This window comes from Manis javanica, chromosome 6 (genome assembly GCF_040802235.1).
Source record: "Manis javanica isolate MJ-LG chromosome 6, MJ_LKY, whole genome shotgun sequence".
Lineage (NCBI taxonomy): Eukaryota > Metazoa > Chordata > Mammalia > Pholidota > Manidae > Manis > Manis javanica.
The window spans coordinates 149,855,552-149,867,919 of NC_133161.1; positions in this window are offsets into that span (position 1 = coordinate 149,855,552).

The window sequence follows — 12,368 nt, forward strand, 5'->3', positions numbered from 1 at the left end:
ATATACCATCAACTTCTCAAAAGTGTCATCACGTGTGTTTTGTTTTGCTTTGTTTTACAGTAAGAAGAGTAATATGCAGGGAAAAATTTGTGTTCAGTGGGAAACTATTGTCTTTTTTTTTTTTCCCCACCCCTGTCTATTGTCTTTTTTTATAGATACAGAACATATTAGTTTCAGGTGTACAACATAATGATTTGATATTATGTATATATTACAAAATGATCACCACAATAAGTCTAGTTAACATCTGTTATCATACCTAGTTACAGATGTGAGTTTTTTTTCCTGTGATGAGAAAATGTACAAATCTACTCTCTTAACAACTTTCAAATATGCACGCAGTATTATTAACTGTAGTCACCAGGCTGCACATTCCATCCCCAGGACCTACCTCATAACCGGAAGTTTGTACATCTGGACCCCCTTCACCATTTCACCCAGCCCCACGTCCCACCTCTGGCAATTTATTCTTTATATCTATGAGTTTGGTGTTGTTTTGTAGATTCCACATACATGAAATCATACCGTATTTGCCTTTCTCAGTCTGACTTAGCATAATGCCCTCATGGTCCATGCATGTTGTCACAAATGACAAGATTTCATTCTTTTCTATGACTGAGTAACATCCGTGTGCACATGTGTGTGCATGCATGCATGTGTGTGTGTGCACCTTTTCTTTATCCACTCATCCGTTCATAGACACTTGGGTCCTTCCCGCGCCCCACAGCAGCCCTAAGGAGCTGGCAGGTGTCTGGCTCCAGCCACGCAGCGGCAGCCTCGCCACTCCGTAAGTGCGCACTGCTGAGAGTGGCACCGACTCGTTCTCGTCTGCGGACACACAAGTCCCGCCCTTCAGCGGAAAAGCAGCTGGCCCCCCTCATCCCCTCTGGGAAACCAGTTCACCACCACCTGCACATTCATTTCAATTCTTGATCTAAAAATGGACTGTCCTGGACTGTCCTTTCAAGAGGTCCCCGAGTCCCGGGTGCAAAGTTTCCAGCTCCTTCAAGGAGCCAAGCTCCCTAAGGGAATTGGAAGAGGGGAATCATCTTTTCATTTACATGTGGAATCTAAAAACAAAACCAAACGAAATGAACCAAACAGCAGCAGACTCATAGACACAGTGAAGTGACTGATAGTTACCATGGGGGAGGCTGGGGTGAGGGTGAAATAGGGGAAGGGGACAAAGGGACACAAAATCTCAATCATAATATAAATTAGCCACAGGAAGTGCAGCACATAGAATGTGGTCGGTGGGTCTGGGACATCTTTCCGTGTTGACAGTAACTAGTCTAGTTGGGGTGAGCATCTGATAATGCGGAGAACTGTGTGGAATCACTATGCTGCACACCTGAAGCCAGTATAATATTGTGTATCGACTGTACTTCAATTAAAAAACATCAAAAATAAAATAAGATAAAAATGGTCTGTTGCTTGGATTCTCTTTTGAACCAGCTATAACCTCGTCCTAGTTTTCAGTTAATGAGTGGACCAAAATCTTTAATGTGTGTGTATTTTTATATCTGTGTAAGACCCATGACTTCACTTTATTTTGAAAGTTATCTTTTAACAGACAGAAAGGTGGGAGAAACTGAGGGAAAGAAAGAGACAAAGGGGGAAAAGGCCTCTTACCAGGTCTGAAGGGAATCAGTTAGAAGCCAGGTCTTCTGAGGGAGGCAGTCTGATGTAAATTTTCCTTTTCTCCCATCTGTTGTTCTCTTGGGTTGTGGCATTAGTCTGTGTTGAGGAAACAGAATTAAAAATAGAATCTTTTCCCAACCCAGAAACTTCTCCACAAAGAGTAGGTAAGAAAACAGGTTTATTACTGAGTAAGCATAAATTAAGAAGGTGGCTCGCATCCCAGGGAACCCACTAAGAGGGGAAGAAGGAACTCTCACCCCGATACAGCCCCACAGACACAACCCATTAGAAACATGTTCAAAGAGAAGCAATAACTAGTCCTCAAATAAGATGACGTGACAGCACCATTTATTAGAGACAGTTCATCCTAAATCCACCTGGTAATTAGTGGCCATCTATCTAAGGTAACTGGAACTATACAAAGAAAAAATGAATATCCATCTTTACGACAGAAGGTAGTTTTGCAATTGGGAGCCGGATGCCCCCCGAAGCTAGGCTCCTACCTGCCCACAGAAAGGGGAGCTAAGGGCACGGTTCCCAAGAGGTGGCTCCAGGGCCTTGAGAAACAGTTCCAGGGTCATCAAGCTACAAAAGGCTTATTTAACTTTTAAAAGGATTTACATGTATTTCAAAGAGACAGAGAAAGAAACTGCAAGTTTTCGAAAGTAAATGCTCTAAGAAAAGGTGTGTGTGGGGGGGACATCTCTTCCCTTATTTTTAAGAGGGAGACTTAAGCCTCTTACTTTAAATGTTCACTTGTCCTTACGTGTGTCAATCATCAGTATAATTCCAGTACCAGCTGTGCAGTTGGTGGTGTGAACAATGCCCTCCCCCCAAAACATAATGCTACCCCCGCCAAGTGCAAGTCCAGCCCAAGCTCCTCAGGGCCTTATGCTCCCCTGCAGTGCAGGGGAGGCCTGGGCGAGCACAGTGCCCACAAAGGAGACAGACAGGCCCAAGCCCCTTGCCATTCATGGCTGAAGGATGCCTCTGGTGGCACCAGATTAGCTGTCCCTGGAAAGGGCCCTCTGGGAGCTGGCGTCACCGACGGCCTGAGAAAAGCCTGAGGGACTTTCCATCTGTGGCCTCAATTCAGACCAAAGAGTTCCCAGAGAGAGGACACATGCATGCACACCGTGCGTTCAGTCACGCTCTCGAGATGACTGCTCTTTTGTCAGGGCTACTTCCCCAGGAGGCGAGTCTGCCCCAAAGACGCTGGGCGACGCCAGTCACCCCCAGACTAAGAGCTGTGCAGACCCCATGTCCCCTCACCAGCACAGAGGCTGGCTCAGCGGCTCTGTCTCCAGGCTGGGCCTGTGCTGAGTCTTGAACCCAGCCTCCCAGTGTCCCTCGCTAACCTGGACTGTTCTTTCAAGAGGTCCCCGAGTCCCGGGTGCAAAGTTTCCAGCTCCTTCAAGAAGCCGAGCCCCGTAAGGGAATTGGAAGAGGGGAAGGTAATGCACTTTTTGCCTTGGACAGTAGAGAAAAATGTCACAATTTCAAAGTAAGAAAAGGAAAGTTGTGCCTTACCAGGCATCCAGCTACACTCCAGTCAGCTTCAAACTTGAAAATAACCTTTCTATGTTCTCAGTGCAAAAAGTCACTTCTGCAATTAAAATTTACTTTTCCTTTTCAATGAGAGAAAGAAATGAAGTGACTTTTAGAAACAGACTTTGAAACCTTGAGATAGGTAATCGAGATTAACTAGTCCACTGAGGTTCAAAGGCAGCCACTGTCCACCCACCCGCCGCCTCTTCCTTTTTTTGAGAGCACAGGACTGCTTCATTCATTCCAAAACACCCTTAAATTAGAATTAAAACAACATTGTGTTTGTTAGTGTTTTGAGTCCTTTATTTCATCATTTATCCTCTTAATTGGATATTCAATATTCCTAATAATTCATACTTTTTAAAGTCATATAAAGGAAAAGTTCAAGCTAACTGGATTAACTACTGTGAGTACCCAGACAGCCACAGCCCTGGGTGCTGCCAGACTGAACAAGCGGTGTGGGCACTTCTACCCAATTGCAAGGGCAGTGATCTGGAGAGAAAGTCATATTCAGATCAAACAAACCCACTACCTGTGTGACTGATCTGGGTCCGTGCCTTCCGTGGGCTCTGCTGACTCACCTCCCCGTTTAAGACATCACCGCCCAGGAAATAACATGCCGTCAGAATCCATTTCCACTTTGAATGATGCCGAAGCTACGGGGTGGCATGGGAAAAAAGGCTCGGCCCCTCACTTGAGTCACACCATGAACATCAGCAAAAGAGGAAAATGTCCTTCCTTTTACAGGAAGCCTTCACTCAGCCGGCATTGTTGCCCAATCTTGAGAAGTGAGTTGACTGACCGGACTGAGCCTTGGTGAGATCACTGGGGGTCACGGATTTGGGCTTCAAGGTCAAAGGTCCATCCTTTTATTTGTCCAGTTGCTGAGCAGAGATAAAGTTCTGGCCATGCTCTAAGATATTAAAAAGCCAAAATGTCAGTCTATTCAGTTTTTATGTAGCACAGAGGCATGTATGTACATATACACACTATAACCATCAAAAGGACGAATTTCAGCCCATTAGTCCATGTTCTCACTTCCCAGTTTTTTAAAAAACATCCACTTAGAAAACAAACCATTCTCAGAAGTTTACTTTTGAGTAGAGCATCCTGCTGTCGTGCTGCCTTCCCATCAGGCCTGTGAGCTCCTGGAGTGGAGCAGACAACTTAAATACCTTTAAATATAGTAGTGAATGAACAATGGTGTGTGTGAAATCTCTTCGCAAATTGTAAGGCACTATGTAAACAAAGGATTATGGTTAAGAATGGGGAACAGTACTAGTAAGGCAGGACGGGATGTGTACCCAGCTTCCATCCCAGGGTGGTGGGAGATGGAAGGCAACACTGAGAAGCAGGCGAAGATGCAAAATTGGTGTTGAAATGCCAATTCATGCTTTAGAGAACACTGTAGGAGGTATAAAGAACAGAAAACAAGGTTTTAAAAGCTTTTTAGATAACCCAAATATAAGAGTGAATTGACATGAAGAAGGAGAGGGGGGCCCCAAACTAAAACCTCCTATGTCTGCACCAAGCGTCCACCAGCTCAGACACTCGGGTTCTGTGCCTAGTAAGAAACTGGCAAGTGTCCGTAAAAGATTGCTGAAAAACTTCTGTTTGCATTTCTTTTTCTTTGGCAGGTAGAGATGAGGAGAAACAAAAATGTGGGTCAATGCATGAAAATTCTCCAAAGAACATTGTCAGGAGTATCTTAGCTTTGAAAAAGAGGCACTTGGATTGTGTTTAGGCAAGATATTGAGAATGTTTAGGCTAAAATGAACACCATGTCAGAGATAATCTGTAGTGGAAGATCCCCAATCTGGCCAGAAGAGTATTTTGATTTTTGAAATGTATTACAAAAGACGAAGAAGCTAAACAAAAAGTTACTGAATGTTGCACGCCTCGAAGTCATAGGAAGAAATAAACCAGAGACAAAGCAGCCCCTCACTCTGTTGCAACCGCCTTGAGGGAGAGGAGCCAATGTCGGCCGCGGTCTACAGTGCGGAGGAGGTGCCCTGGCTTCAAACTGGGCAGAGATGCTGACGTGGTCGAGTCACGGCTCAGGAGGCGCCATCCGCACCAGCCATCCTGCCGGGGGAAGACGCAGGGGAGCTGGGCCACAGAAGGGCCACTTCCCTACTCACAGCATCCTTATTTCCTGTCCTGTTACATGTATGGTATTTTTTTTTTAATATTCGTATTGGTAAAATATGGAGGTAGGCTAGGTAAGGCTTGGATAAACTAGTCCTGAAGTCCTTTAGCAACAATGTCCCTTTCTTTCCAGTAGAAGGACATTGTTTCCTGTCCAGTTTCCCTCTCCCAAGGGTCACCCCCACCCCCCAAAAAGGAAAATATCTACAGCTGTTCTGCTTGTCTTCCAGTCACATGAATCTTAAAGTACAACTGGGCAGAAAATTTGGGGAAACTAAGCAGTCTCTGCCAACAGGCCTGGTGTGATTCTGAGTTGCAGAGGAATCAGTGAAAATCTTACGAGGACAGCATTTTTAAAGGCCACAATTCCTCACGTCCTAGATTAGCTGAGACTCACAGAAAACCAGGCGACAGGAGTCAGGGAACCGCAGATCGACCAGAGCAGAAGTATACTAAGGAAAAATCGCTAGAAACTGGGAACGCAGCTGGGGTACACGCGTGTCAGTTTACCTCCAGATACAGATTTTAGACGTGGATTCAGCCACGTGTCCCTGGATGGGAACCAAACCACAGGAAATCCTCACTCGCTCTGCCTGGTAGCAAACACTGCTTCTAAATAGGCATCAAAGGTCAAAGTTGAGACCTGTGGGGGATACGATCAGCATGGAAACCATTAAAACAAAACAAAACAATAAAACAAGGGAAAGGAAAAAGTTTTCCAGAGATTCAGAAGCTTTGCATATGTCTATGTGATGTTTTGTTGGAGCTAGAAAAAAACTATAGGCGATTGTCGGGCACCCTACGAGGGGCTGAAGTTATGAATGCACGTGCGTGGGGTAGTAGAAAGAATAGGGTGAGAAAAATTTTGATAATTGTTGAAGCTGGGTTAGACGGGTACTTACACAGGTTTTTTAATCTTTATAGCAAAGTTTTTAAAATTAAAAATCTAAAACTAAAAATCTATCAGAGATGATCATTAGTCCTGCAAAGTTGCAAAACAAACAGCTGCAAAAAAATGATTTTACTTCAACATGAGTGACATGAGTAAGAAACAATTTTTAAAGTCCCATTTATAATAGTGAGAAAGGACATACTGGAATAATCTAAGTAACAAAAGCTACTCATAGAATAATGATAAAACTTGTTGAGAAATAAAGGAGCCCTAACACAGATGGAGGTGGACAAGGGGACTGAGGCAGCGAGGACGGAAACGCTTTCCAAGTCCACAGATTCAACGCGACGCCCTCTGCATTCTGATGGGTGTGGGTTAGAGTTTCCTATTCACAAGCTTCTTTGCCTCAAGATTTCTTTTAAGCTTGAGTCTTCTGTATTAACCACTTTCTATTTTCTGTGTCATGTTTTGATATCTTTGGGGGCCCTGCTGGCTGGGGATAGGCTGCCACTGAGGGCTGGCTAATTCCTGAGGCAGCGCACTTGCTGGTGGACCCACCTTTCCCGTGCCGACTGGGCAGTCCCGAGCGCACGTCCCCAGCTGTCTCCTTTGTCAAGTTCTCATACACAAAGCCAGTATCTCCCCTGCCCCAAATCAACCCAGGGCCAATACCAGGCGCCCAGGGATGGCCCTGTGCCCCGAGCCTGCTGGAATTTCCAAGCTATCCGGTCCTAAGCTACTTGCCTTTCCCACAGAAAACTGCGAAGGCTGTGGCCTGCTCGCGCCCCGCTCCCGCCTGCCTCCTGACTCACACGGCGCCTCCCTGTGACCCGCGAGGCAGGCTTTCACTGACAAGGCAAGGTTTCTTCCAATTGCATTGACCTGTCCGTGCTTTCACTCGGCCATTTTCATAACTTAAGAGCTAGGCACAACTAGTCTTACTTTTCTGCATCTTTGGCCATGATGTCTACCTTTTTTCTGCTATTGTCTAGTTTTTTTTGTCAGAAGCAGCTGCTATTGCCAGGAAACATTAATTTACAATTTCCCTGTGTTGTTGAGCATCTGTTGGATCATTTGATAGCTACACATCAGTTCTGTTTAAAACACTCTTTCCACACAGGCATGTGCTGCTTATTTGCTGATAAAACGCAGAGGCTACAGAGACCATGACTCATTCATTCACTCAGCAGCTCTTTCCTGACTCCTCAGCACTGCCAGGCAGTGGGCTGAGTTCGGTGGTGGGAACACAAAGGTATGGAGACACGACCCCAGCGCTTAGAGGTTTCCAGCTGGGTAAGCACAACATGAACGAAAGATTTCCAGATTGTAGTAAGATGTGAATTCAACTCAGAGATAATTCTTTTCACATCCTTTCTCAGGCTGTCCCTGAGGTTTGTTTCACAGCCATGTGCTGACGCTCAAGTCCAGTTTGTCAAAGCCCTTATTTATTTTTCCAGAAGAAGGTGAAAGAGCTGTTTAAATAAGTAGTAGGTATTTTCTTTCTTTTTTTATCATCACTGTTATTTTAATCGATTACTTTTTCCAACATCTCTTCTGCTTTTCTTTTTTTAGTTTGGTTGTCATTTTCTAAGCTTAGTAACCTTTCTTTTTCATTTATTTGATTTGTTAGCAGGCTCTGCCAGTCATCACCCGCAGTGGAAGATGCAGTCAGATTGGTGGTATCTTCAACCTCACCTGCCTGGAGATAGCTTGTAGCAGACTTGGTTTCAAAGGCTTTGTTTTCACATGTTCTGTGGGAGAAGAAGAGCCATAAAAAGTCCTTGCCTTGCAGTTACATCCCTCTCTTCCGTGGACTCTCCCCTGGTATCAGGATGGACACTCGAGTTATTCCGAATGTCAGCAGCTCCAGATAATGGCAGTATCTGGCCCAATACCCTTCCTGACATCCTCACCAACAGTATTACAAAATGTAACTGAAAGAATCTTTTTGTTTTCTGATGGACTTGTGGGTCTCTCCTTCAGCAATAAAGGAATGCTAGAAGTTGAAGTGAGTAGTAGGTGTTTCTGAGTGACTACAACGACGTAAAGATTCAGAGTAAAATCTCAAGACTTGAGGAGAGTGTTCTGCTTTGTTCCTGTTGAAAGGGAATTGTGATCCTGTCTCCCTTGGCTTCTGAGCACAGGTGTTTTTTTCCAGCTGGGAGCATCGCTGAAAACCAAGGGAAAAATACAACAGATACACACACACACATTTTTGTCAGGAAAGCTTCAGATTATATGACAGTAACAAAACTTATTCCCATCAAGGGAGTATATAAATCCAGTAAGAGGCATATAGCAACACCTTTAAGTTGTATTAGCTTCCTGAGAATATGTAACCAAATTATATCAAAACCGAATATAAAACTTGCTAGTCAAATAAGAAAAGGAGGGAAAAGGCAAAAGAGAAAAGAGATAAACAGACAATAATGGCAATTATGGACACACACACCTCTAGAGGACAGACAGGGATGAGAAAATGAGGAAATGCTGGCAAAGATGGGGGAGGCCGTTCTGGCAGAGCAAGGAGATGCCCCGGCAGGGTGATGTCTTCACTCCGCCTTGTGGTTTCTTACACGCCGTGACGCAGTTTTCCCCTTAACACAGCACCTTAACTCTGGTTCGTTTAGCAGATTTGTGTGGTTCATAGCAGAAGCCTCTCTCGGCCTGGGGGTGCTGCGTGGGAAGTTAAATGCCCTGTGAATCCCGCTCCCCCTTCTCTCTCCTCAGACTTGTGACCATTCGTAGGACAGTCTGTGTCATAAACTCCCACTCCCCTTTCTGTCTCCTGCACCAGAGTGTGAGCTCCTGGGGTGCAAACTCCTTTCTCTGCGGACATCCATGTGTACGTGGGACAGGCAGCCAGGCTGCGGGGCGAGGAGCTCCTCCTCCTCACAGGACCCTCCTGACACTGGTTTTCTTCATCTTTCCTTTTTTCATGCCTGCTTCACTATAACTTCACCAATTATGCTATTAAACTTTCTCATCTTTGGGGATCACGTAAGCCCTTGGTATCTAATTATGGTTTTAATTATTGTGATATAGTGAGTTATAAGAAATACACATCTGGTCATTCATGACTGAAAACACTGGGGGGTCTTAAAGGTGAAACGGGTTTGTCATGTTAATGAGGCACTTTCGGAGCCCCACCCACGGGCCGGACTGGGGATCGGACAAGAGCTCAGTCAGGCATGACGGCAATGGAGCCCTCGCAAGACCTGCGCGAAGAGCTCTGCTCTGCCTGCTCTGCTCTTTCGGATCCTGCTTCTTGGCCGGAAAGAGCCTCTGTGCTTGGGGAACCAGGCGCCTCCACGTGCCAGCCCCAGGCTCCACGAGGAGAGGGGCTCCTTTATCTGGGACCTTGTCCTGGGCATCTCTTCATCTGGCTGTTGACTTGTGTCTTTTATGGTGTCCTTTACTAAACTGGTAAACATCTAAGTGTTTTCCTGAGTTGTGTGAGCAGCTCGAGCAAATTAATCGAGCGCAAGGGGGAGGTCCTGGGAACCTCCAGTCTGTAGCCGGTGGGTCAGCAGCGCAGGGAGCTGCCTGGGGCTTGTACCCAGCATCTGGAGTCGGGGGCGGAGGGCAGTCTTGTAGGCCGGAGCCCTTAACCTGGGGATCTGGCGCCGTCTCCAGGCAGATAGCGTCAGAACTGAGTTCTCCAACACCTGATGGCATTTGAGAATTGCCTGGTGTAAGTGTGCATGGGAAGACCCCTTCCCACACACTTACACACGTTGGCACCGGGTCCAGGAGCCTGAATGAAGCTATACTACTATTTCTGCTGTAATATTATTACTGTTACACATGAACACAGGGAAGAAACACACCATTTGATCTGGTGTCTGAGATATTAAAATTATTATAAGGTGTTATTTGCATATTTTAAAAGCCATTTGTCTGCCTGTAACTGTGGCTCATTTTTCTATACGACTGCTTGTATTTCTCACTCATTTATTTTCTATGACAAGCAGTTTTACCCATTTTAATTCCAGAAAACAGATGAGAAATCCCCACATCAAATACCATTTGAACATTTATTTACAAATGGATTTCAGTCAACCAAATCATGACATTTTAAGTACTTTTAAGTAACAGTTATTAACCTTGCAGGTTAGACTGAAATGTCCATTTTTTTCTCAAAAATGAATTTCATACAGTCTTATGTCCAACATACACACTCTATTTCTGAGCGGTCCATTATCAGAGGGGCTGCGCCCCCACCATCCCCAGCACGACAGGCTGGGAGACTCCATTGACTAGGAGAGACACCGGTCAAAGTCAGCCTGGGGACCACAGTGAAAGTGACCGCTTCAGGCATTTTTAATCTCAAATATAGTTCCTAAGCTCCAGACGCACAGCCATAGATACATGCTTCCCAATGTGGTGTGAAGTGCCGAGGATCCTATAACCTGGGAATCCAGAAGCAATGCGGACTGACCCCGACATTCACCATGAGGACACAGAGGAACAGCTTCCCTAAGCAGACTTCTGCCTCCCGGTGTCCATGGAGTGAGATGGCAGCAGCAGGTGTGGACCACTTTCTCCAAAGCCCTCTGATCCTCAGTCCTGACAACCAGCTTCCGCTTGGACCTTCATCTCTCCCGTTCGCGTTCCGCCCGACGCCTCTGTGGGTGCGGCCTCCTGCTCAGCATGTTCCTGTGTGGACTGTGACTTTTTTGGCTGGAAGTTCAGGTTCACTGGAACTTTGTGGGGATTTTTGAGGCTTGTGTTGGAGAAACCTTCCTTCTCAAATCACTTTACTTATGCCAGGAATCTGGGGCACTACCAACCTCAGTACATGTTAAGTCCCCAGGCACGTAATCTCTTTAGACATGCAGATGGTATGAACGCAGGCCACACACTGGCAGGAGGGGTGGCCCTCCCCACGCATCCTCAGAGATGTTCTTCCCTCCAACCAGACCCAGGGCAGGACAGCTTTCTAGGCAAAAACTATTTTTCTAGTTCCCTCCCTGAGAGCAAACTCCTTTGTGGTTCCTGGGTTTAGGGAGTCTCGGATCCAAATCCAATGAGCCTAAAGCTTTGCTCCAGGCCCACGTTCCTGCCTTAAAACCAGAACTCCTGGCCAACGGGGGTCAGCCCCCAAGCAGCCAGAGCCCCAAGTGCATGCACATTCTGCTCTGGCTCGAGAGGACTTCCTTTTGCAAGTTTAGTCATGTTTTAAAAGGTGTTCTTGTTTACATTCTAAGGGGCATCAAAGCAAAATAATTTCTAAAATTCAGTCTGTCATATTGCCAAAAATAGAAATCTGCAAGTTCTCTTCCCGGATACCTCACAAACCCAAAACTTTGGTAGTGACCTAACCCATCACCACCATCCCCAATTCCCCTTCAAAAACCAGTGACACCACTCCTCATCCAAATATTCACAACAGAAAAGCTGAGCATTTCTCCCTCTCGATCTTTCCCACCCATTTAACTCTTACTGATTCTAAGGTCTAAGTATCTCTTGAATTTGTCTCTTCTTCATTCTGGCTACCACCACCTTCGGAATTCATTACTTCTTTTCTGGACCACTGAAATAATCTCCGTTTCTGTGTTCACCTCCCTCAAATCCATGCTTTGCACAGCTGCCAGCATAACCCATTTAGAATAAACCTCTGACCATGTCACCTGCATGGTGAGTGACCTTCAGACTCATCGCCACGCAGGCAGGCCTCTCACTCGTGATGCCCTGAGGCCCTGCGGTTGGCCCTCTGTGCTGCAGTCATAACAGACCGCACAGCCTCTGCGTCCTCTGCCATCCTCAGTCCCGCCTCACCACAGCTACACTGGCCACCTGTCAGCTCCTTATCTTTCAGGTTACCATTCTCTGCCAGGAAACTTGCCAATTCTTAATACACCGTTTGTTCTGTCATTCTTGGTGTGCTTAAGTATTATTACACTTATTACTGTGTTGCCATCATTTACCTGCTGTCCCAATCAGACTGAATTCCTCTTAAGGGCAGAAAAAGTCTTACCTCTTAATCCACAGTGCCAACTGCATGAGGTACTTGTACTACCAGGTGAATGAACGTTATGTCCACGATGCCTTATCGAGTTGACTCCCACCTCTCAGGCCCTGCCGAAGTTCAGGCATCGTTCTGCCTCCAGTTGATCCACCTTCCTAATGCCACCTA